Raw genomic sequence first — 22,787 nt, 5'->3', positions numbered from 1 at the left:
GCAGACACTTAACTGACTAAGCCACCCAGGCGCCCCAGAAATAAGAAATTTCTGCTTGAACATGGTCACAAGCTGAACTGTGGCCCCTTCCCAATTCATATGTTGAAATCCTAACTTCTAGGACCTCAGAATATGACTGTATTTGGAAATGAGGTCTATAAAGAGAAAATTAAGGTAAAATGAGGGCACAGTGGGCCCTCATCCAGGCTGACTGGTGTCCTTATAAGAGATTAGGACACAGACACACACCGAAGGAAGACTATTAAGGGCACAGGGAGAAGCGAGTCATCTACATACCAAGGAGAGAGGCCTCAGGAGACTCCAACCCTACTGACACTTTGATCTCAGACTTCCAGCCTCCAGGATGGAGAGAAAACCAGTTTCTGTTGTTTGAGCCACTTGGTCTGTGGTATCCTGTAGTATCCTATTACGGAGGCCCAAGCAATTTAACACACAAATGACCAATGGAGATATATTTGTTAAAGCAGCCTGTTCGTTCTCACTAACTCAGACCCAGCGCTCATCTGAGAAAGCTGATACTCAGGCCAGAAGAATTCTGTCCTAAAGGCACACTAGCCAAGACTGTTAAAACAACAGTGTTGAATGTTTAGCGAAACGAGACAATGGGAGAAGACTACGATCACGTGACCTCGTCATATGTGCAATTTAAAAAAGAAAACAGAGGGGCATGCGGGAACGGAGGGAAAAATAAAACAAGATGAAATCAGAAAGGGAGACAAACCATAAGAGACTCTTAGTCATAGGAGACAAACTGAGGGCTGCTGGAGGGGAGGTGTGTGGGGGACCAGGTAACTGGATGATGGGCATTAAGGACACCTGATGTCATAGGCACTGGGTGTCACATACTACTGATGAATCACTGAGCTCTATCTCTGAAACTAATAATACACTGTATCTTAATTAATTGAATTTAAATTAAAGAAAGAAAGACTGATGAATCACTAAACTCTACCTCTGAAACTAAATACACTATGTTAATTAATTGAATTTAAATTTAAAAATTAATAACACTCTTGTATAGTGGCTTATTGTAAACCATTAAAATGTTTATAAAAATAATAAAAATAAATTTTAAAAAGGTATCTTAAGTACTAAAAATTAAAAAAAATAAAAATTTTCAAGTATACGATTCTTTTGAAAAAAAATAATACTTGCTATCTCCATATTTAACAACTAGATGCATACTAATTAAAAAGCATTACTTTATTTATTTTTTTTTAAGATTTTATTTATTTGACAGACATAGATCACAAGTAGGCAGAGAGGCAGGCAGAGAGAGAGGAGGGAGCAGGCTCCCTGCTGAGCAGAGAGCCGATGTGGGGCTCATCCCAGGACCCTGGGATCATGACCTGAGCCGAAAGCAGAGGCTTTAACCCACTGAGCCACCGAGGCGCACCAAAAAAAAAAAAAAAAAAGCATTACTTTATTTATTTACTTTTTAATTTATTTTAAATTTATTTTCAGCATAACAGTATTCATTATTTTTGAACCACACCCAGTGCTCCATGCAATCCGTGCCCTCTATAATACCCACCACCTGGTTCCCCCAACCTCCCACCTCCCGCCCCTTCAAAACCCTCAGATTGTTTTTCAGAGTCCATAGTCTCTCATGGTTCACCTCCCCTTCCAATTTCCCCCAACTCCCTTCTCCTCTCCAACTCCCCATGTCCTCCATGCTATTTGTTATGCTCCACAAATAAGTGAAACCATATGATCATTGAGTCTCTCTGTTTGACTTACTTCACTCAGCATAATCTCTTCCAGTCCCATCCATGTTGCTACAAAGATTGGGTATTCATCCTTTCTGATGGAGGCATAATACTCCATAGTGTATATGGACCACATCTTCCTTATCCATTTGTCCGTTGAAGGGCATCTTGGTTCTTTCCACAGTTTGGCGACTGTGGCCATTGCTGCTATAAACATTGGGGTACAGATGGCCCTTCTTTTCACTACATCTGTATCTTTGGGGTATTTTTTTAAAAAAGTATTACTTTAGGGGCGCCTGGGTGGCTCAGTGGGATAAAGCCTCTGCCTCTGGCCCAGGTCATGATCCCAGGGTCCTGGGATGAGCTCCACATCTGCTCTCTGCTCAGCAGGGAGCTGGCTTCCCTTCCTCCCTCTCTGCCTGCCTCTCTGCCAACCTGTGATCTCTGTCTGTCAAATAAATAAATAAAATCTTAAAAAAAAAGTATTATTTTAAATATTGTCTGTCCCATAAAAATGTTAGGTCTAATAAAAAAAATCAGCTCCAAATGGGATCATATCTCTTTGTGGACTCAGGAAAAACCTCTGTAAATTTTGCTAATATTTTCTTTTGGAATAGAATACATTTCCAAAGGGGGAAAAAAATAACATTGTTGAAGACAGCAAGTTTTTCAGGCCCCTGAGGACCCCAGAGGGCTGTTGCTGAGATAAAGCTCCCTTCTGAGAGCTGTTACCTCCCTCACCCAAGACAGGGGGAGGCAGGCCGGAGGAATATTATGTCTTCGAATTCATTCATTATTCATTCGTTCATTTAGTCTTTCAACAAACACTCATTCAGCACCTAGCCTCATAGCCTACGAGAGTGGACTCCAGCCAGCATAGGGATTTCTCCTTTCGAAATGTGGTCCTTAAAGCTCCTTTTAAAAACTTTTGACTACGGGACACCTGGGTGGCTCAGTGGGTTAAAGCCTCTGCCTTCGGCTCAGGTCATGATCCCAGGGTCCTGGGATGAGCCCCGCATCGGGCTCTCTGCTCAGCGGGGAGCCTGCTTTCCCCTCTCTCTCTGCCTGCCTCTCTGCCTACTTGTGATCTCTGTCTGTCAAAAAAACCCAAAAAACCCAAACCCTCTAGACTTCAAGGTCCCGCCTCAGGGCTGATGAGTCAGAATCTCTAGGGGAGTGATTTCCTGGGAATCTGCCTTCAGAACACACTTTCTGTGTGATTCCTGTGAAGACGAGTGTCTCAGAGCCTGTGCCCTACGGTATTCCTGGTGATGGTCACCCGGTCTCTGCACAGACACAGCGGGTGTCAGGCTTGCCACCCACCAAGGGGTTCTGTCTCGAGAGACACGGCATGCGTTTCTTTCTCTGGGGTGTGAGGACACACGTGTGAGCCACTACAGTGGGTGAGGGGGGAAAGATGCCAGCTAAGGGCAGAGCACGAGCGGAGAAAGAGGAGAGAGACCAGAGAGAAAGTGCTAGAAAGTGCTGGAGTGAGACCGGAGGTGATATTTTGCAACCTTCACCTTCGTGCTTTGCTTTTCTGGACGACGTCAGGGGGCTTCACACAGCCTGAGCATGAATTAGGATGGTTGAGGCTGAGCTTCCAAGAGAAGTTCAGCTTTCAGCTTCCAGAACTGGCTTTTGAAGGGAACTCGGGAAACTATCCTGGTGAGAGAAGCCGAGAAAAAGTTCCAGAAGAGGGCCGACCAATAGAAACAGAATATGGGCCACATCGGGGGGCGTTGGGGGAGAAGAAAGAAAGAAAGGCAGACAGACATGAAGACTTGTACATTATTTTGGAATCCGAGGTGTATCTGATGCTCGCTTACCATGCTTACCAGTTTGGACACGCCCCCTGTCAAGGGCTCAGTAGCCACGTGTGGCGAGGCCACCGTGTATGACAGCAGAGCTCTTGATGACCAGACGGGAAGGCCAGACACACAGGGCAGGGGGTTTCAGCCACACCAGGTGCTCTGAGTGAGCAGAGGGGGTGACTCGCTGTCCTCCCCACCCCCTGGACAGGGGCAGAGGGGAGTCATGCCGGCTGGCCAGTGGCATGGGGTCTGATCATAGAGGAGTATGAGGGGGCGGTCTGAGAAGCGACACACAGTTCAAAGAGGTGCCCCAAACTCAGCCGTGAAGATAAGCAATGTTTTAAAAAATCAAAAGAGATGCAAAAAATTATCCACGATAAGCAAGATGTCAAAATTATAAAAACAGGGTCCTATACTACCTGTGCGTTCACTGCTCTCTCACCTCCCGCCAACCCCAAACCCTTCGGATCCATGGGTCTCGTGCCTTCTCTCCTTCTCAGGCCTGTGGTTCGGGAGGAGGGCCCACAGCCCTGGTTCTGGGGCTTGGCTGGTGACCCAGGCCTTTGCGACGGAAGTCACCATTTGTGAGGTTCACGGCGTGGCTGCCATGTGGTGGCTGCCCGCTGGCGGGAGGCCTCAGTTCTCCACAGAGCCACTGGAGCATCCTTGTGACACGGGAGGTCTAAGATGTACAAGATGAAACTACAATGGCCTCTAGGACCTGCCTCCGAAGTCACGCTCCCTCATTTCTTCGACGTCCTCTTGGTGACAAGGACCAGCCCTGTGTCCGTGGAGAGGGGACTACACAGTGGGAATGCCAGGAGGCGAGAAAGCCATTTCAGTTTCAGGAGTGCATGTGTGGCCCATGTTGGTTCCAGAACTTTCTTCGAAGTCCCTGGGAGAGAGGTGGTCTTCCTTGCAGCGGGGCTGGGAACTAGGGGACTCCAGAGGAGTTTCTCGGCTTCCTCATGCCTTGTGTATTTATTTAACATGTATTTTTTATTAGACAAACAACAAAGTCTTTATAGAATTATTTTAAGATTAGTCTTAATCTTGCCACTTAGGGGGGGGGACGCTTGCTAGCATCTTGGTGTATTTCTTGTTTTCTTCCCGTTGGTCTCTGTCTGTCCGTGTCTGTCTGGCTTTCTTTCCCTCTTTTCCCACTGCCCCCCATCCATCATCCTTTTTATAGCAAGACATTTAAGCTGATCCCCTTGATGCACATCTTCTGTGGCATAAAACTAAAAATAATAGCTAATGAGTCATGGTATCTCCAGGCTCTGGCTCCCCGGGAGCCTCAATGGTTGGGGGGCTTGGAACAGGCTCCTTATGACTCCGGCAGAGCCACCTGCTTCTTCCTGTTCCCCCGGGGGGCTGGCAGGAGACCACGGGGCAGTTATAAATACTGAGAGTCCCAGGGCCTGGGGCAGGCTAACCTTCAAGGGTGGGGGGGCTCACATTTCCCTTCTGCCCTGATTTCCAATACTTGGTCTCTTTGCTGGAGTCAGCTACATAGTGGGGACGCCTAGATCAAATTCCAGTGGCCTCTGATGACAGCTAGATTGACAGAATTGTGGACAGATTGACTCTCCGGACCCCATCCACCCTCTTGGTGATGCTGCTCTCTTGGTTTCATTTTCTGGTAGCTGTGGGCTGCTGGCACTCCTCCCCCAGGGCTTGGCAAAGCTGGGGTCTGCTCCCACTGAGATGCACAAAACTTCTGGCCCAGGCAGAGCAGGAAAAGCAGAGGAAGGGACTGGCGGGGCCAAGGTAGAGCCTGGAGCTCCTGGTCTGGCTCACTTCCCATCTGATTCCAGGCCCTTTCCAGCCCGGCTTTCCCTTGTCCTACCCCTTTAGTTTTGGTGCCATCCACCTTCAGGCCCCACGGGCTCATGGCCTCACCCCAACTCAGAGTCACTCCTGCGCCTCCAGCCCGCTCTCGGACGCTCATCACTAATTGCTATAATCATTCTCTACCACACTTGGACTCATACCAACGAGGTGACTCAGGTTGGGCCCCGAGGTGGCTCCAGGGTTGGGGCTGATCCCCAGAAAGACTAAATATGGGATCAGGTCGTAGGAGAACTTCACCCTCACCTTCTCCAGCCTCTGGGGAGGGGAGGGCTGCTGGAGGTTAGCGATATAAAAATGCAACAGCTCCCAGTGTGGTGAACACACTGACTTGCTGGGAGGGAGGTGTGCCTGGGGAGGACATGGATCTTCTGCACTCCTTCCCCCACCCCTTGCCCCAAATGCCTTTTCCACGGCTATTCTGGAATCATCTCCTTTACAAGATACCAGTAAATGGAAGCAAAATGTTTACCGAGTTCCGTGAGTCGTTCTAGTGAATTATGAAACCCAAGGAGGAAGTATGGGCCGGTCAGTGGGAAGTACAGGTGGCCCCTGGAACTTGGGATGGGTGTCTGAAGGGGGGGGCAGACTTGTGGGGTTGAGCCCTTCACATGTGGGCTCCATGCCAACTCTGGAGGTCAGTGTCAGAACAGGACTGAACGGCAGGACACCCGGTTTGTGTGTGGAAAGTCAGAGAACTGGATGGTGTTGGAAAAGACACTACACTTCTGGTGTCAGGAAGAAAACATCAGGCAGTCTCACAAACAGAGACATTTGGGAGAGGATATGAGGGGGCAGCCGAAGATGGGGGGGCTTCTGATATGCAGTGACCCCATCTCACTCCTGCACAGGGGCTGCCCCCCCCCCCAACTAGGAGCCTGGTTCGTGGGCTCTGGCACAGGTGGTATCGTGGGCCGTGATGGCAGAGCTGGAGACCCTGAAGCTTCGTTTGGAGATTTTCATGGAATCAATCAAACCAGCAGCCTCCCCATGCGATACCCTCTTTCTTTTGTTGTTGATGAGATTCTGAAGCTACCACCAACAAATGTGTCTCACGCTGCACGTATTTGGAAACTGGCTTTTTATATTGCTCATTTAGAGAAGAATGAAACCTTCCTTGGAACACAGGTTGTAATTATGAAGTCACAGCCAAGGAAACACGGCCAGCATCTCAGGTTTGCAAGAAAGTGTGTGCTAGGCTAATAATTTGGAATCTAGTATATCAAGGCCATCGGTAACCTCACCCCTCTGTTCTTGCCGTAAGAGCACACTCCCGCTCGGGGCGGGGGGGATCTGTTTTTCGTCCAGATAATCCTTGGCTCTGTCAAAATCCTAATATGACCCCCTCCCCTATCTCAGCATGAGTTCTGGCCAGGAGAAGGAAAGAAATTTCTGGTTTCAAATTCTTCCCCTGAGCTAAGAAGGCCAGCATTCATCAACAAGTATGCAGAATTTGTTTCCTTGAAAAAATTGGTCTGGCTTCCTTGTTGTTCATTCCAAGAAAGACCATGTCTGCCAAAAGAGAAGGGAAAGGAGAGAATGATGGACAGAACAGGGAAGAAAGGACGGGAGAGAGTGAGGGAGGAACGGAGTGGTCGGATGCTGGAACGGGCTTAGAGCAGGGGCTCTAACACCGGACACGCCAGGGTGGGGGTGGGGGTGGGGGGAAGCAGCGTCAGAGACCCCAGGACTTCTCATGTGTTCTATGACATCTCAGAGTCTGTTGCCTCACACATAAAACGTGAGTTATCAAACCTGCTTTGCATGATTGCTATGGGGCTTAAGATAGGAAAGAGATAAGAAATGTCTATAATAAAGAAAACAAGTATTTCAGTAAAAAAATCGGGAAAAGGTTTGGGCAGACCCCCCTCCCAAAGCAAGTACAGTTGACTCTTGAACAACACGGGTTTGAACTGCACGGGTCCACTCATATGCAGATTGTTTTTCTTCAATAAATACGGTACAGTTCTGTAAACGTATTTTTTCTTCCTTATGATTTTTTAAAATAACATTTTCTCTTCCCTAGCTTTATGGTAAGAACAGGGTATAGAATACAGCATTCTAAATGTGTGTTCATTGACTGTTTAATGTTATCCATAAGGCTTCTGGTCCCCAGGAGGCTATTAGCAGTTAGATTTGGGAGGAGTCAAAAGTGACATGTGGACTTTCAGCTATGGGGGGGGGTTGGGGTCACCCCCCCATATCTCCGCCTGGTAAAAGGTTCCGCCATGCACAGATGGTCAATAAGTACCCGAAAAGATGATCAGCATCGTTAATCATCAGGGAAATACAAATTAAAACCACGAGGAGACACGATAACACATCTATTAGAACAGCTAAAATAAATATTTTTCCAAGGAGAGACGGACGGCACCAAGTGCTGGTGAGGATGTGAAGCCAGCAAGTGTCTCTTGTTGTTGACATAGCTGCTCTGGAGGACAGCTCGGCGGTTTCTTAAAAAGTTGAAGCCAGGCTTTCTCACTCTGAGTCCTGCTGATGTTTGGGCCTGCTGGTGCTCTGCCTCGGGGCCTGCCATCTACAGCCCCAGTGTGACGACCAAAGACGGCCTCGGCACTGCCACGTGTCCCCGGAGGGGACATCCCCCCCCCGCCGAGAACCACTAAGTTGAAAGTACTTAGCATTTGACCCAGCCATCTCCATCCTGGGCATTTATCCAAGAGAAATGAAAACTTAGGTCCACACAGAGACCTGGGCTTTGATCTCCACGGCAAGTCTAACCGTAATTGCCCAAACCTGGAAATGACCCAAGTGTCCCTCCACTGGGGAGCGGATTAACAAAAACTGGTGCATGTGTAAAATCGTGTCTGGATTAGGCTGAGAAAAGAAGGCAGACGGGAAAGGCAACACGCCCTATGATTCCGTTCATAGGACAACCTGGAGAAGGCGAAACTCGAGGGGTGGAGAGCGTGTCTGTGGTTGCCGGGGTGGGGCAGAGGGAGGGATCGACTCCAGAGGGGTGCGAGGGAGTTCTTCAGCCCAATGGAAATGTTCTTTATCTCAACTGTGATAGTTACAGGCTGGAGGGGTTTATGAAAACTCAGAGAAATGTCCAAGCACAGAAGTGAATTTTATTGTATATACATCATGCTTTAATAAATCTGATCTTTAAAAAAAAAGGCAAGAGAAAAGGAAGAAGAGAAATGGCAAAGAGGGTGGGGGAAAGTGAGAGAAGTAAGAAAATGATTGAAAATCACAACCCCCAGTGCTCAGGGGGCAAACAGTCAATGAACTTTCTAAATCATCAGTGTTTTAAAAACAGAGAGACGCGAAGACAGGGATAGTTGGGCAAGTATGGCGACTTGACAAAGCCCGACATTAGGCTCTGGTTTAAGTGAGGAGCTGGGGGGCACCCACCTCGGGAGATCAGATATCAGGAACACTGAGGCTCTCCTCACCCGAAGACTTTCCTGACATCACACATCAAGGAGGCATAATTTGGAAGGCGAGTGTGTGTGTTTGGGGAAGGTTTGGAGATCGAGTATCTCTCCCTGCTCCCACCCCGCCACCGACCATCACCAACGTACTGAGATGGGAACAGGGCAGGAGAGTGCCTGCCACAACCAGGGCTTGGATTTCTACTCCAGAGAGACAGGGGCAAGGGTTGTAGTTTACCTGCCTGCACCCCTGCCCACGGTGAGACCCCTGAAGGACCGGAGACCCACCCAATGCACTTGTGTGTCCCAGTGCTTAGTACAGAGTAGGGTAGACAGAAGGTGGAAAGCTAACGAAGGCTCCACCCCCTTGGTGAATGAAGAAATGAACACAGAAATAAGAATTTGATAGATGGGGACGCCTGGGTGGCTCAGTGGGTTAAAGCCTCTGCCTTCAGGGCAGGTCATGATCCCAGGGTCCTGGGATTGAGCCCCGCATCAGGCTCCCTGCTGGGTGGGGAGCCTGCTTCCCCCTCTCTCTCTCTGCCTGACTCTCTGCCTACTTGTGATCTCTGTCAAATAAATAAATAAATAAAATTTAAAAAAATATATATATACATAAAAGAATCCGATAAATGAAATGGGTTTCAGCTCTATGGGTAATGATTTCTGGTTCGTTCCGTTAGAAGCACCTCAAAAACTGGGGTGAGCTGAAGACTGGCACCACAGAAGCGAAGCCCTAATAATATTAGGTCTCCTCACTCTTGATCATTAGCTTGGGTGTCCCATCATTTCCGCTGTGTGGGTCTCCCCGCCCAGCCTCCTGCTCCTTGTCAGGATCATGCATTCCCTTCCTCAGTCAGGGTGGATGGCCCTGGGCAGGTGATGGCGACTGAGCAAAGCTGACATTCTCCAGGCTTGGGGCAGCCCTCTATCAACACAAGGGCTCACTGGTTGGTGTTTGGGGGCAACGTTCAAGGAGCCTCTGGCACACTCATTGACTACGGAGGGAGAACTGGTGCAAATCAGGGTATTTCCAAAACTGGGCTTTCAGTCCAGCTGAAAGGAGCCTGACTGAACTTGTCAGGGATGGAGATCTCTTTGATGAGAGATCAGTCTATGAATTTTGGCCATAACGCTGAAGGAGTTCCCACTGCTAAGGAGAGCTTCTGTCACAAAACCCCTTCCATTCCCATCTACTTACTTTATGAAGCAGCATATATTTTTTTTTAAGTTTACATTTAAAAAAAAAAAAGGAAGAAAAATCAATGCTAAATTCTGGGTCTTTGTAGCCAGAGCTATACCCCTCCGTGGATTTCATGAACTAACAGAAAATAAAGACGGTTTTATCTATCTCATTAAGAGATGCAGTTCTGACAGGATTTTATTTTTATGCTTATAATTACTTATAAAAATGGGTAGTGAATTGATTTTGATAAATTGGATACTCATAACTGTACTGTTAGCTCAAACCAGGAGAAAAAAAATTTTTTTAAACTCCTGAGCTTTATGGTCACAGGTAATTAAAAAATGTAATTTTAACTTCTGTGCTTTTTGTTGAGAGAATTATGATAGGGTGATTAATAAAATACTTTCAAGCATAGGAATATATTACATTAAGATGCAATTCTGTGGGAGAAATGGGACGGAAATACGAGTTCAAGGGGAGACACGGAAGGTACAACATTTTTGACTATTTAAAAAAGACTTGTTGTGTATCTTCTAAATGAACGATGATGGATATTGAATTGCTACAGCATTCAGATTTCATTGGATGCATTGAAAGGAGTGATTTAATAGTGTTATTTTTACAGTGTTAATATTCACAATGCATAAGACATTCTATCCTTTGCAACCATGTCAATTCATGAAAAAATTTGATGTCAGCTAAAAATAGGGGCGAGGTTACATAGTGTTTCTTTTTGGTGGTAGAGGAAGGTACATAAGAAAATAATAATAATAATAGTAATAAAAAATGATTGTTGGGGTGCCTGGGTGGTATAGTCAGTTAAGCATCTGACTCCTGGTTTGGGCTCAGGTCGTGATCTCAAGGTCATGAAATTGAGCCCCTCATAGGGCTCCACGCTCACTGTGGAGTATCTTTGAGATCCCCTCTCTCTTTCACTTGTACGCTTTCTCTCTCTCTCAAATAAATAATAAATCTTTAAAAAAAGGTTGTCCTCAGAGAATTCCTCGAGACTTATCTTGAGACTGTTAACTCGTCTTTTGCAAAAACTGCTAACAAGCCTCATCACTTCCCAGCCCACAGTTACTAGAAGAGTCAAAAGATGGGGAAGTGAGGGAAAGAGGGTTGTCTGCCTATAGGAAGGATACTTACAGATGTAAAAAATAGCTATGTAGGCAGGAGGAAGGAGACAGAAAAATTAAGAACCCAGACATTAGCAGTGTCCGGTGCTTTCAGCTCAGAGCAGGCACCTTGCCCCATTGCCACCTCACACTGGTCAAGGGACACAATGAGAATCGTGTGGCAGCCATCACTGCTTTAGCTGAAAAGGCTGAGCTCCCATCTCAAGACACCCCTGGGGAATATGCAGCACATTTCAGAAACATTTTCATAAAAGCTCTAAAGAAGTAAGCATTTAAAAGGACAAGGTTCTGGTTTCAGAACAAGTTTATTCCAACAAACTCTGGTCCACAAGCTTTGCTTGACGGCTCATTTACTCCTTGTTGATGGAGTGTCTGTGTGGGACATGGTATGTCTGTCCCCAGGGGGGTTCCCCGGGGCCATTGGTCAGGCTTCCAGGGATTACGAGACAAGCAAACGGAAGAAGGTGCTTGGGGAGGATCAGAGCATGGCTTCTGGGCTCGGGCTGAGGGGTCAGATGCAGCGGGATTATCCTGAATATTGGGTGGGTCCTGAATATAATCACAGGTGTCTGCGGAAGTAGGAGGTGGAGGGAGCTCTGAGACAGGCAGAAACTAAGGTGACAGGAAGGCAGAGGCGGAGATTAGCCGAGGAACAGCAGCCGCCTGGAACTGGGAAGGGCAAGGAGCAGGTTCTCCCTTACAGCCTTCAGGGGAGGGCAACTCTAACCACACAGCGGTTTCAGCCCAGAGATACTGATTCCTGACTTTTCCAGAACTATATGAGAATACATTTCTATTGTAAGTTACCAAATTTGTGCTAAGTTTTTTATAATAGCCACTGCAACGAATACAGCTCGAACATACATCACCCGTGCAGAAACTTTGACTCAGAGTCTGCGCCTGGGGGATCCCAACCTCTGAGAGCAGACATGGGGTGCTGGGCACATGGGTCTTGATGGGTGTGTTCCAGAAGGCTGAAGGTCCACAAATCTGACCCCGCAGCTTGGGAAACAGCCGTACAGCAAGGGACAGAAGCCACATTCCCCAGGGAACCGAAGGAAGTCTGGACAGATGATCCAGGAGAGCCCGGAATAGCCTTTCTCCACGTCCAACCTGCCCCGCCTCAAAAATGCAGATTCCGTGGGACTGAGGAGTTTGAGGATCAGGAGTCTGTCTTTCTAAAATGCTCCCCAAAGTGTCATCATAAGAGAGATTCAGAGGAGGCTTGGCACACAAGAGGAAGAGACCACGAGACCTCAGAGGCAGAAACTGGAGTGATGCAACCGCAAGCCAAGGAATGCTGGCAGTCATCAGAGGCTGGAAGAGGCAAGAAACACATCCTGCCCTAGGGCCTCCAGAGGGAGTGCAATCCTTCCAGCACCCCGATTTTAGCCCACACAACGGATTCTAACTTCTGGCCTCCAGAATGGTGAGAGAATAAATTTCTGTTGTGTTGTGGTCATTTGTTGTAGCAGCCCTGGGCAACTAATACAGGTAGGTACCCTTATTATGCCCATTTTGCAGATAATAAAAGTGAGGTTCAAAAATGCTATGTCAGGGCTGACTTTCCCTGCCTGCTCTCTGCAGGGTGCTTCTGGGTCCACGTTGCTCCCAGAGCAGCTGCCCCAGACATGCAAGCCAGGCTGGCAGTGAAGGATCCCTCAGATCCCGGGAGGTGCTCATGACCTTGCACCTCCCCCCAGACATCAACAAGGCTGTTGGTGCCATAAGACCTCCACTTTACAGCATATCTTTGAACACCTATGGAGAATCTTTTCAAAACATGCAGTGCGAACCTTTTGACTCCTGGGGACCTGAATCACCCGAATTTTGATGAACTGAGCAGATGACAAAGTCCCATGGGAACACTGGCCCCTCACCCAGAGGGGCATGCCTTTTAGCAAAAAGTAAATCTTTTTGTAGAGGAACCTGCAAGGGCAATGGTGAATCTTAACCAACTAGCAGCTTCTTTATGACTACAGTTTCAGTGGATGCAGAATTCATTTACAAACCATACCTTCAAGAACCAGGATGAATAATTTTAATTAACAAAGCCATCATAGCCAGGGATGGAGTTGGCCTCAGAGACCCACAGAAGGGGCTGAAGGGAAACACAGGACAGCTGAAAGCTGGCAGCTATTAAAGAAGGTTTGGAGAGGCAGGCACCAAAAAAAAAAAAAAAAAAAAAAAAGGCTGCGGCATCCAGAGAACCCCCTTGGCAGGCATCGGGACCCTGGGAGTGGGGGGCTGGTCAGCAGCTTTCTAGAGAAATCATTACAGAAGGGGGGTGTAAGACATTATGTTCACAGAGGTCCTCAAGCTGGCCATACACAATTTTTTAATTTACTATTTTTTAAAAAGATTTTATTTATTTATTTGACAGAGAGAGAGACAGAGATCACAAGTAGGCAGATAGGCAGGCAGAGAGAGAGGGGGAAGCAGGCTCCCTGCTGAGCAGAGAGCCCACTGCAGGGCTTGATCCCAGTACCCTGAGATCATGACCTGAGCCGAAGGCAGAGGCTCAACTCACTGAGCCACCCAGGTACCCCTTAATTTATTATTTAATAAGCATAAAACATTAGGCAGAATTTTTTTCTTGGGGTGGGGGAAACCACATTTTTTTTCCACAAAAAGAAAAGCTATTTGTTGGTCATATATTTCAGCCAATTAAAAAAATTAACTTCTGAACTTGGTTAAAAAGTCATTGCTAGCTGGGGAACTTCACTACATCTTAAATTAAAAAAAAAAAAAACACCTTTCTATTAAGGAGAATTTCAAATACAAATAACAGAGAAAGTGAAGGTCAAGTACCCCCCTCTTAGATTCAGTAAGTGGTCAATTCATGGTCACTCCTGTAATGTGGAGAAACTTAGCAGATCTGACTTCCTGTGGCTCCTCCTTCTCTTGCTACTGTGACTCCTAGCTTAGGAACTTCTCATTAGCCCAGCACAGAGGCATGTTTATCAATGAAGGAATTTTGCTTACAGCTCACATTGACAAAAACGACTTTTTTTTTTTTAAAGATTTTATTTATTTGAAAGATGGAGATCACAAGTAGGCAGAGAAGTAAGCAGAGAGAGGAGGAAGCAGGCTTCCTGCTAAGCAGAAAGATGGACGCGGGGCTCGATCCCAGGACCCTGGGATCATGACCTGAGCCAAAGGCAGAGGCTTTAACCCCACCTTGAAAAACTACCTTTTTTTTTTTTTTTTTTAACCCAAAACCTACCTCACCAGAGAAGATAAAATGGAATGGCTAGATTCCGTAAACCAAAGATCAACTGGCCGAGGACACAGAAGTTACCGAACCCTCCTCTGACGTCTACAGAGGTCAATCACCTTTTGACTCCAACCCCTCAATGCGTCCCCCTTTTTCCTGACATGAGAGAAGCTTGGATTTCATGGCAAGAGGAGTTGGTTCTTCAGGACAAGAGCCCACCCTCTCCTCAATGTGCTGGCTTTCCAAATAAAGATGCTTTCCTCACCCCAACATCTTGCCTCGTGACTTATTGGCCTGTTGTGCTGGGAGCAGAATGAGCTCGGGCTTGTTTATGCTCCTGTTCTATCTCTGCTCCATGGTCTCCATCCTGGGCTATTCTGAAATGAACTCTAGTCCATCATCTTTCGTTAGTAAATGTTTCAGTGATGTGTTTCTACCACAGAAGGATTCGCTTTTTAAAAAACAGAGCCATAATATCATTCTCATATCTAAAAAACTAACTCTAAGTCCCCGATATCATTAAATATTTTTGAAGCATTCAGATTTTTCACGTCTCCAATTCTTTTAAAAATGTATATATCTTCGACAGGCTGTTTGGATCGGGATCCAGATGAGGTCTGCATATTGCAAAAAGATCACCCCACATCTCTTTCATTCTGGAGGATTTCCCCTCCCTGGATCTTCCTCTTTATTTCTCCCCCTCCTTTGTGATTCACTTTTTGGAGAAATGCGGTTGCTGGTTCTATTAGATTCCCCCATCTGGATTCTGCTGATGGCAGCTGCTCGGTGTCCGGTAACCGGTCCCCCTGTCCGCTGTAAGTTATTAAAGTAAATCCAAGACCTGGCGATCCAGGCTGAGTTTTTGGCAAGATCGCTTCATGAGTGACAGCATGTCCTCCCATCAGGGCATGTTTTATGTCATCTTTTATCATCCAAAAAAAGTTGGCATCTTTTTAAGACACATCATTGCTTCGTTTGCAATAGCTATGTGTTCTTCTGTGCACACTAGCTGGAAGACTTCTACAAAGAAAAAAAATGCCCCATAGCCATCTGGTTATTCTCAGGGAACATTTATTCAGAAAGAGCAGTATGAATGCTTGATATTTTCCCCTGCCTTTGTTAACCGATTTTCAAAATCATTGCTTATTTTAATCAATGCACTTATTTTTCTTATGGATGCTCAAAATTCCCGCTCTTAAGCAAGCAGGTATTTAGTGGGGACCTTGGGGAAAAAAGCACAAACTGAAGAGATCAGCTGGGATGAGTTTGGTTGAGAAATTCCTGATCAAGAGTTCTCTTCTTGAGGCACCTGGGTGGCTCAGTGGGTTAAAGCCTCTGTCTTCGACTCGGGTCATGATCCCGGGGTCCTGGGATTGAGCCCAGCATTGGGCTTTCTGCTCAGCAGGGAGCCTGCTTCCCTTCCTCTCTCTCTGTCTGCCTCTCTATCTGTGATCTCTGGCTGTCAAATAAATAAATAAAATCTTTTAAAAAAAGTTTTGTTCTTCACATGAGGATTTTATATTAGAAAAATCTGTTCGATCTAACTTGTCATCAACATATTAAACACTCTCAAGGGAGAACTCTCAAAGATTCTTATGCCTCAGATGCTTGATCTTAGTTTTGGAACAACCTCAGAGTAAAGCAACTCACCTTTTATACTATAATTACCCTGTTGTGTTAAATTCAGTAAATTCTTTCAACCGCCACACAAAGCTATGTGCTTGGATTTGGTGTATAAGTGATAGCTTTGTAGTGAAAATCATCACTAACATAATATATAACTCTAACATGAAATCTGCTTTAATTGCATTAGAACTGGATCATTTTGCCAAAACATTGTACTTTGGCAAAAAAAAAAAAAAAGTATCTAAATGTCTTTATAATTCGGAATGCCATATTATGGGCTGGTTCTGTGAATGCTGCAATTTGAATCCAACCAGAACACAAAAGTCATTTCCTGAATTTCAAAATGCTGTAAACTTAAACTGAGAAACAGCTGTTCATATCTTTAATGCATTCTCCTTGCCATGTGACAAATCATTCCCTAGTAATTGCTGTAACATCGATCCATTTATTTAATTTCAATGCTTAACTACATTTTCCTTTTTGAAATAAATGGGACCTCATGAAGTATTTCTTTACAAGAAGTCCTGTACACGGTGTGATTAATTTCCTGCCTTGATATGAAACACAAATCCCAACTATTAATAATCCAGTGGCATGGGGGAAAAAAAATCACTAATCACAAAGTGAAAATGCTTGAAGCTTTTATTTATGGGAAATCCTTCCTTCAGGTGTCAAAGGGTCGGCTGGATTCCCCAAAACACAATTCAGTAAAAGTAATTTGTTTCATTGGCAGAACATCTGAAGTTAAACAGTGCTTCTGACACCCAATTATTTCTGTAATTTTGATGTGGCATATGGAGTATTCCGTTAAAAGGAAATCAGGCCTTTCCTTTAATTTGCAATGCTTAATGTAAGTGATAAGTTTCGACTCCAGGATATTATGGAACAGTTAATGAATGCTTGTCTGTGAGCCACCGAGATGGATGGTTACTGGATTATGTGAAAATTAGTCTCTGTCTGCTTAAAATATCATTTGGTTTGAGATTTAAAAAAATACATTTGAAAAAAAAGCTCAAATCTTAAGGTCTGTGGATCTTTTTTTTTGTAACTGTCATAACATTTCAGCCAAACAGAAGATGCGTCCTGGCTGATCTTTGATACAAGCTTGGCTTGTGGATGTCTCGTATGCTAAGCCTACTTGGGGAAAAGCTGTGATGCTCTCATGGTAGCATCTTTCTAAACATTCCTGTATCATGTGTAGTTCCCTGTCATGCAATCTGTGGCAAATTACATGTATGACTTCTGTTTCGAGATGTGGTCACCGCTGTTGGTAAGCTGCTGTCAGATGGGGCCTCTCCCATTAAGGTGTAGCCAGCACACATGATGGAAACAGAATCCATGGATCAATTATCCAACAAGTGAGCAACTGATTCAACCCACCATGACCCGTGGAAGAAATAAATGTCACAAGGAATGAGGATCTGAGGACTGGGCTGCGTGCCATGCAGTCGCCATCTTGGCCACCTGCATGCTTGGGTCCCAGGGCACCCGTCGACTCACTAAAAGCACCACCTGTGGGATTCTCTTTGTACCTGACTTGCATGAGTCCAGGACACAGGAGACACGCTATGGCCAGGCAGCCAATCCTCCCACCAGGAGGCTGTTTCACCTCCCTTAGGTCACTGGGCTCCATGTCCCTGGGCAGCTAACTCTGGCTCACAAGCCTTGGGGGTGCTTGATGAAGGTGGGGCGACCCTCGTGCTCTGGCCACAGCCCCTCAGCATCTCCACCTTGGAGCCACAAGCCCCCATGTGCTGGGTTCTGCGACACAAGGCACCAGCTATCTCCTCCTGTCCCCATGGGTCCCAGTCTCCTGGCAGGCCTGGTCCATCCAGCCTCCCTCCCCTCCCCTCCTGCTCTTACCTGCTGCCTGCCAAGCCTGGAGCCACAACCCCCTTGGACCCTCAGTGGTAGAAGGATAAAATCTGCAGTATCACGGAAGTAGTTTTCTCATGGTTCTAGAGGCTCGAAGTACTGGTGTCTTCCCAGACACCTCCCCTTGGCTTAGCCTCCTTTTCCATGTGTCCTTGCGTGCTCTCCCTCTGTGCGCCTACGGTCCCAATCCCCCTCTTCTTATAGAGACACCAATCAGACTGGAGAAGAGCCTGCTCCATGACCTCATTTAACTTCAATGACCTCTTTGAAGACTCTATTTCCAAATACAGTCACATTCTGAGGTACTGGGAGTCAAGATTTTAACGTGTGAATGGGCTGGGGACGGAGTGGGGCACAAAGCAGCCCATGACACCTACTGGAATTCTCTTTTATGTACAGCTCTTACAAGTTCTGCTGCTCTGACCTAAGCCTGACTAATACACCACGGCCCCATTTTTTTGTGTCTTCCCGTTTTTACCCATTCGGTGTTTGTGTGTGTGTTTCGGGGGTGGGGGCGGGGAGACACGTTGGCCTCAGGGCGTTGTACACTCCTCTAGGGGATCTCGACTGTCTTCTCCTCTCTCACCGTGTTCCTTTGAATATTCACTCCACGCACCCTTGTTGAGCACCTACTAATGTCAGGCCCCGTGCTAGACTCCGAGGACTTAGTAATTGAGAAGGCAGCCCATCATCTGCTTTCAGTAGGACAGACAGGCAGTAAATGCCACCATCAATCACTGAGCATGATCACTTCAGATGGTGGTGGTGAGCAGAACGGAAAAGGGAGGGTCTAGCCGTGTGAGGATTCAGAAGCCAAGGCCAAGAAGATACGAGAGGACAAGAAACAAGAAAACCAGAGCCCCAGATGATGTAGCAAGGCCTTTATCATTAGGAGTCTAGATTTAATGGCAAGAGAAATGGGAAATCTTCAGAGGGCTCTGAGAGACAGAATATCTGATTTATACTTTAATAAAGTTATTCTAAATGGGTACAGAGTTTTAGTTTTGCAAGATAAAAAAAAGTTTTGGAGGCGGCTGCATAACAATGTGAATGTACTTAACACAACTGAACTGTACGCTTAAAAATGGCGAAGATGGTGCATTTTATATTATGTGTATTTTACCGCAATTTTTAAAAACCTGAGGTAATGAACTCTAGGAAAGAAACAGGGACTTGGAGGGGAGGCAGGAGGAGAGAATGGGGTAACTGGGTGATGGGCATGAGGGGGGGCCTGTGATGGAATGGGCACTGGGTGTTATATGCAATTGGCGAATCAATAAATTCTACCTCTGAAACTAATTTAAAAAATACAAGTGTGAACTTCACCCATACATGCATTTGATAGTTTTGTTTGATTTTTTTCCTGTGCTTCTGGGGGTTCGGAGAAAAAAAAGCACAGGGAATGATTCAAAGGGAGTTTGTTCAATATATACAGAGAGGATTAGCTCTCTGCTCATGATAAGGAGAAATAGGAGAAGTTTCATTATCCCGAAAAAAGAAAAATTCCAAACATTCCAATCATCAAAGTAAATGTATGGAGGACACCTGGGTGGCTCAGTTGGTTAAGCATCTGCCTTTGGCTTGGGTCCTGATCCTGGGGTCCTGGGATTGAGCCCCACATCGGGTTCCCTGCTCAGTGGGGAGTCTGCTTCTCCTTCTGTCCCTTTCCCCCAACTTGCATTCTCTCGGTCTCCCTCAAATAAATAAATAAAATCTTTAAAAAAAAGAAAAAAAAAGTAAATGTATGGCTTGAGCTCATTTTAAGGCACATGTCTAATTTAGGTATTTTCGTTAAACAACTGATTGACATATCAATCACTGGTGCCATTTAAAATACTAACATTTACAAGCATATGAGAAAATTTAGTTATTGCATGTAATAAGTCAGAGGTATTTTTTCCCCCCACAGGAGAACACACCTGGCCTTCTGACAACCTGGAGAATTCATGACAATGGTAAAGTTAATAATAATAATAGTTAATAATAAAAGTTAATAATAATAATAATATATACATATTATATACATATATAATATGTAATACACATTATATGTATTATATTCTGTATCCATGTAACCACCATCAGATAAGGATGCAGAACACAGATATTACATAAGGGGTCCTGGATGGGAAGGGCCATCGGGGCCCTCTGGGGTGCTGGAATGTTCTATATCCTCATCTGATTGTGGTTACACAGGGCACATACAGACAAATTCATTGAGCTGTGCACTTAGGGCTGTCCACTTTTATCATAAATCATATCTCAGTAAAAAAGTGGGAACAAAGAGGGACGAGCCGGAGGAAGAGCAGACATGCTGCTCCAAGTCAGCTTTACACTTTTCAACAAGTAGCTGGGGCTTTGCTCACACAATTCTATCTCCATGTCAAGGGGTCCGCTTTCCTGACCTCCAAGGGACTGTGTCGGTCCCTGTTCGCCTGTGACGAGTCCCCCCACCTCTCGAGCCCGCCTCTCCACAAAGCGCCAACGATAGCACTCTGGGCTTGTAAAACTTGAAAGGAAATGAATTGAAATATCAAGGCCATAGAAATGAGTATTTAAAACATGGAGTGCACCCAAACATCAGTCTGGGGCTAAAAATCGAGTCTGACTTCCTTGAACACTGATGTTAAGAGCTTGGGTAGCTCCCTTTCATGAAAGAGGTGTTTAAATATTGCATGCTGGGCCCCCATCTCCCCGGGATGCGCCCCGGCCCCGTTTCATCTTCTGTCTCCATCAAAGGCAGGATGGCTTCATCGTAGATTCAGAGCATGCGGCTGTCGGCCCCCTGGGCCAGCCCACGAAATTAGCATTTTCTACATGCAGCTGATGAGACGGGGAATAAAATAAAGCGGACGTGCGGAAGAGGGAAATGAAGGCTAGAGCCACAAGTGCTGGAATTTGTAGGAGGGGCGATCCCTGGGGTGGGTGCAGCCAGGGGAGGCTTCCTGGAGGAGGTGGAGATCGAAACAGGGCCCTATTTATTACTACCCTTATTACTGCTGCTCCTGCTGCTGCTCCTCCCTCCTCCTTCTCCTATTAGTAGGACAAGGGTCTTCACTTGAATTCTGCCCAGAAGCAGACCCTGAGACAAGGATTTCAGTGCATGTGGTTTATTCAGGAAGCCCAGGGAATACCAGTAGAACAGAGAAGTGAGACAGGGCAGAGAAGGAAGCCCCCAAGCCAGCCTCCCCCACGGACAACCAGAGCTTCACCCCACTGGGGACTCTGGGAACACGCACCCGGATCACCCCATCCAAATGCGAGAGAGCTGGTGTTTGCACTCAGTTGGCAGACAGCTGTTGGAGAAGGGGCAGGCTTTATTTCCCTGCTCATCCACTGTGCTACAGATACGATCAGAGCAGGCTCTGGCTGCCAGGAAAGCCACAGGCAGAGGGACGCAGATGCTGGAAGGAGGTAGGTGGAAGACACCAGCTGCAGGAGGGCCTAGTGGCCATGGCTGTCATGCACTGTGGGTTCATCCTGGACCAGGCACTGGGTTTAGGGCTGTATCTGCACATCCCGTTCCTGCAGCCCACATGGACACACAGGAGGACACTGAGTCCCAGAGAGGGAGAGGAATTAGGCCAGGTTGAAGTGTAGGGAATGATCCAGAAGCTGTGTTAGCCACAGGCTGCTACCAGGGGCCATACTGACAGGTGTGGACCAGCTGCCCATGCCCCACCCCCTCTATCCATAGCTGGTCGTCCTCCCCCTCCCCCCAACCCCAGACCTGAAATGTCCCCGGGACAGAGTTTGAGTCCTGACCAAGGTAAACATGGGCTTTGTCTGAAAGGAGCAACATACGCCCTGGTCTCGACAAGGCCAGGGGCAGAAAAGATGGCACAACTCAAGTGTCCCCCAAAGGATGGATGGACAAACATGATGGAGTACACCCAGACAGCCAGATGTGATTCGGCCACAGAAATGAATGGAGTGCTGACCAGAGCTACAACCTCAACGAACTGTGAAGACGTTACCCCCAAGTAAAAGGAGCCGGACACACGAGACCTCATACCCTATGATTCTGCTCACATGAAATACCTGGAAGGGGCAAGTTCATCGAGATGGGAAGTAGTTTCAAGGTTACTGGGGGCTGGGGGAAGGAGGCGAGCAGGGAATTGTTAGCTAAGGGGTACCAAGTTTCTGTCTGGAGTGAGGAAAAAGGTCTGGACATAAATAGTGGTGGTGGTCGTACGATATTATGAGTGTACGCGATGGCCCTGAATGATACACCCACAAATGGTTAAAATGGCAAATTTTATGTTATCTGTATTTTATCGCAATTTTAAGAATTTTAATATACTAGAAATCATCGCCTTGTTCACCTTAAGTGTGTGTACTATAAAGTGTATGAGTTATATCTCAATAAAGCTGTTTAAAAAATCTGGGAGCCGGTGTGGATGCAGAGACAACCCTTCAACTCTTATCTCTTCTGGCTGAGTCTACGTTTTACAAAAGGAAAAGCAGGTCCTTTTGGAGGGTGAGTGTCACATCGGTGGTCACCCCACCCAACAGGATGCTGGCAAACGTTGGGACTCACAGAGGATCCCAGGAGGGGTGGGGCTGTGCAAGGTAGGGGTTGGAGGGAACCCCTGAAAGCCACATCCCTGGAGGCTACCACAGAGCTCCAGAAGACCAGGCAGGGGGCCGTGGTCCAGGAAAGGGTCCATAACTGAGAGGTTTCACCTAGCCACGGGCTTTGGGATGGCTGACTCACGGCAATATGGTGTTTCCTCAGCCAGGATTGCTTAAAATTTTTTTTTTCTTTTAGTAAAGAAAGCTTGTTCTGTATTCTGATTATATTGAAATGCCTGATAATTAATTGTCAAGGAAACTGCAACAACACAGACAATTATATGGAAGAAAAACCACGTAAGTTCTATCATTTTGTGACATTTTGGAGGCCATCTTTTCATGAATCTCTACACACTTACACATCAACACACAGAGGTTC

This window comes from Mustela erminea, chromosome 20 (genome assembly GCF_009829155.1).
Source record: "Mustela erminea isolate mMusErm1 chromosome 20, mMusErm1.Pri, whole genome shotgun sequence".
NCBI classification, from domain to species: domain Eukaryota; kingdom Metazoa; phylum Chordata; class Mammalia; order Carnivora; family Mustelidae; genus Mustela; species Mustela erminea.
The sequence above is the reverse complement of the archived record's forward strand: the minus strand, read 5'-3'. Positions refer to the sequence as shown.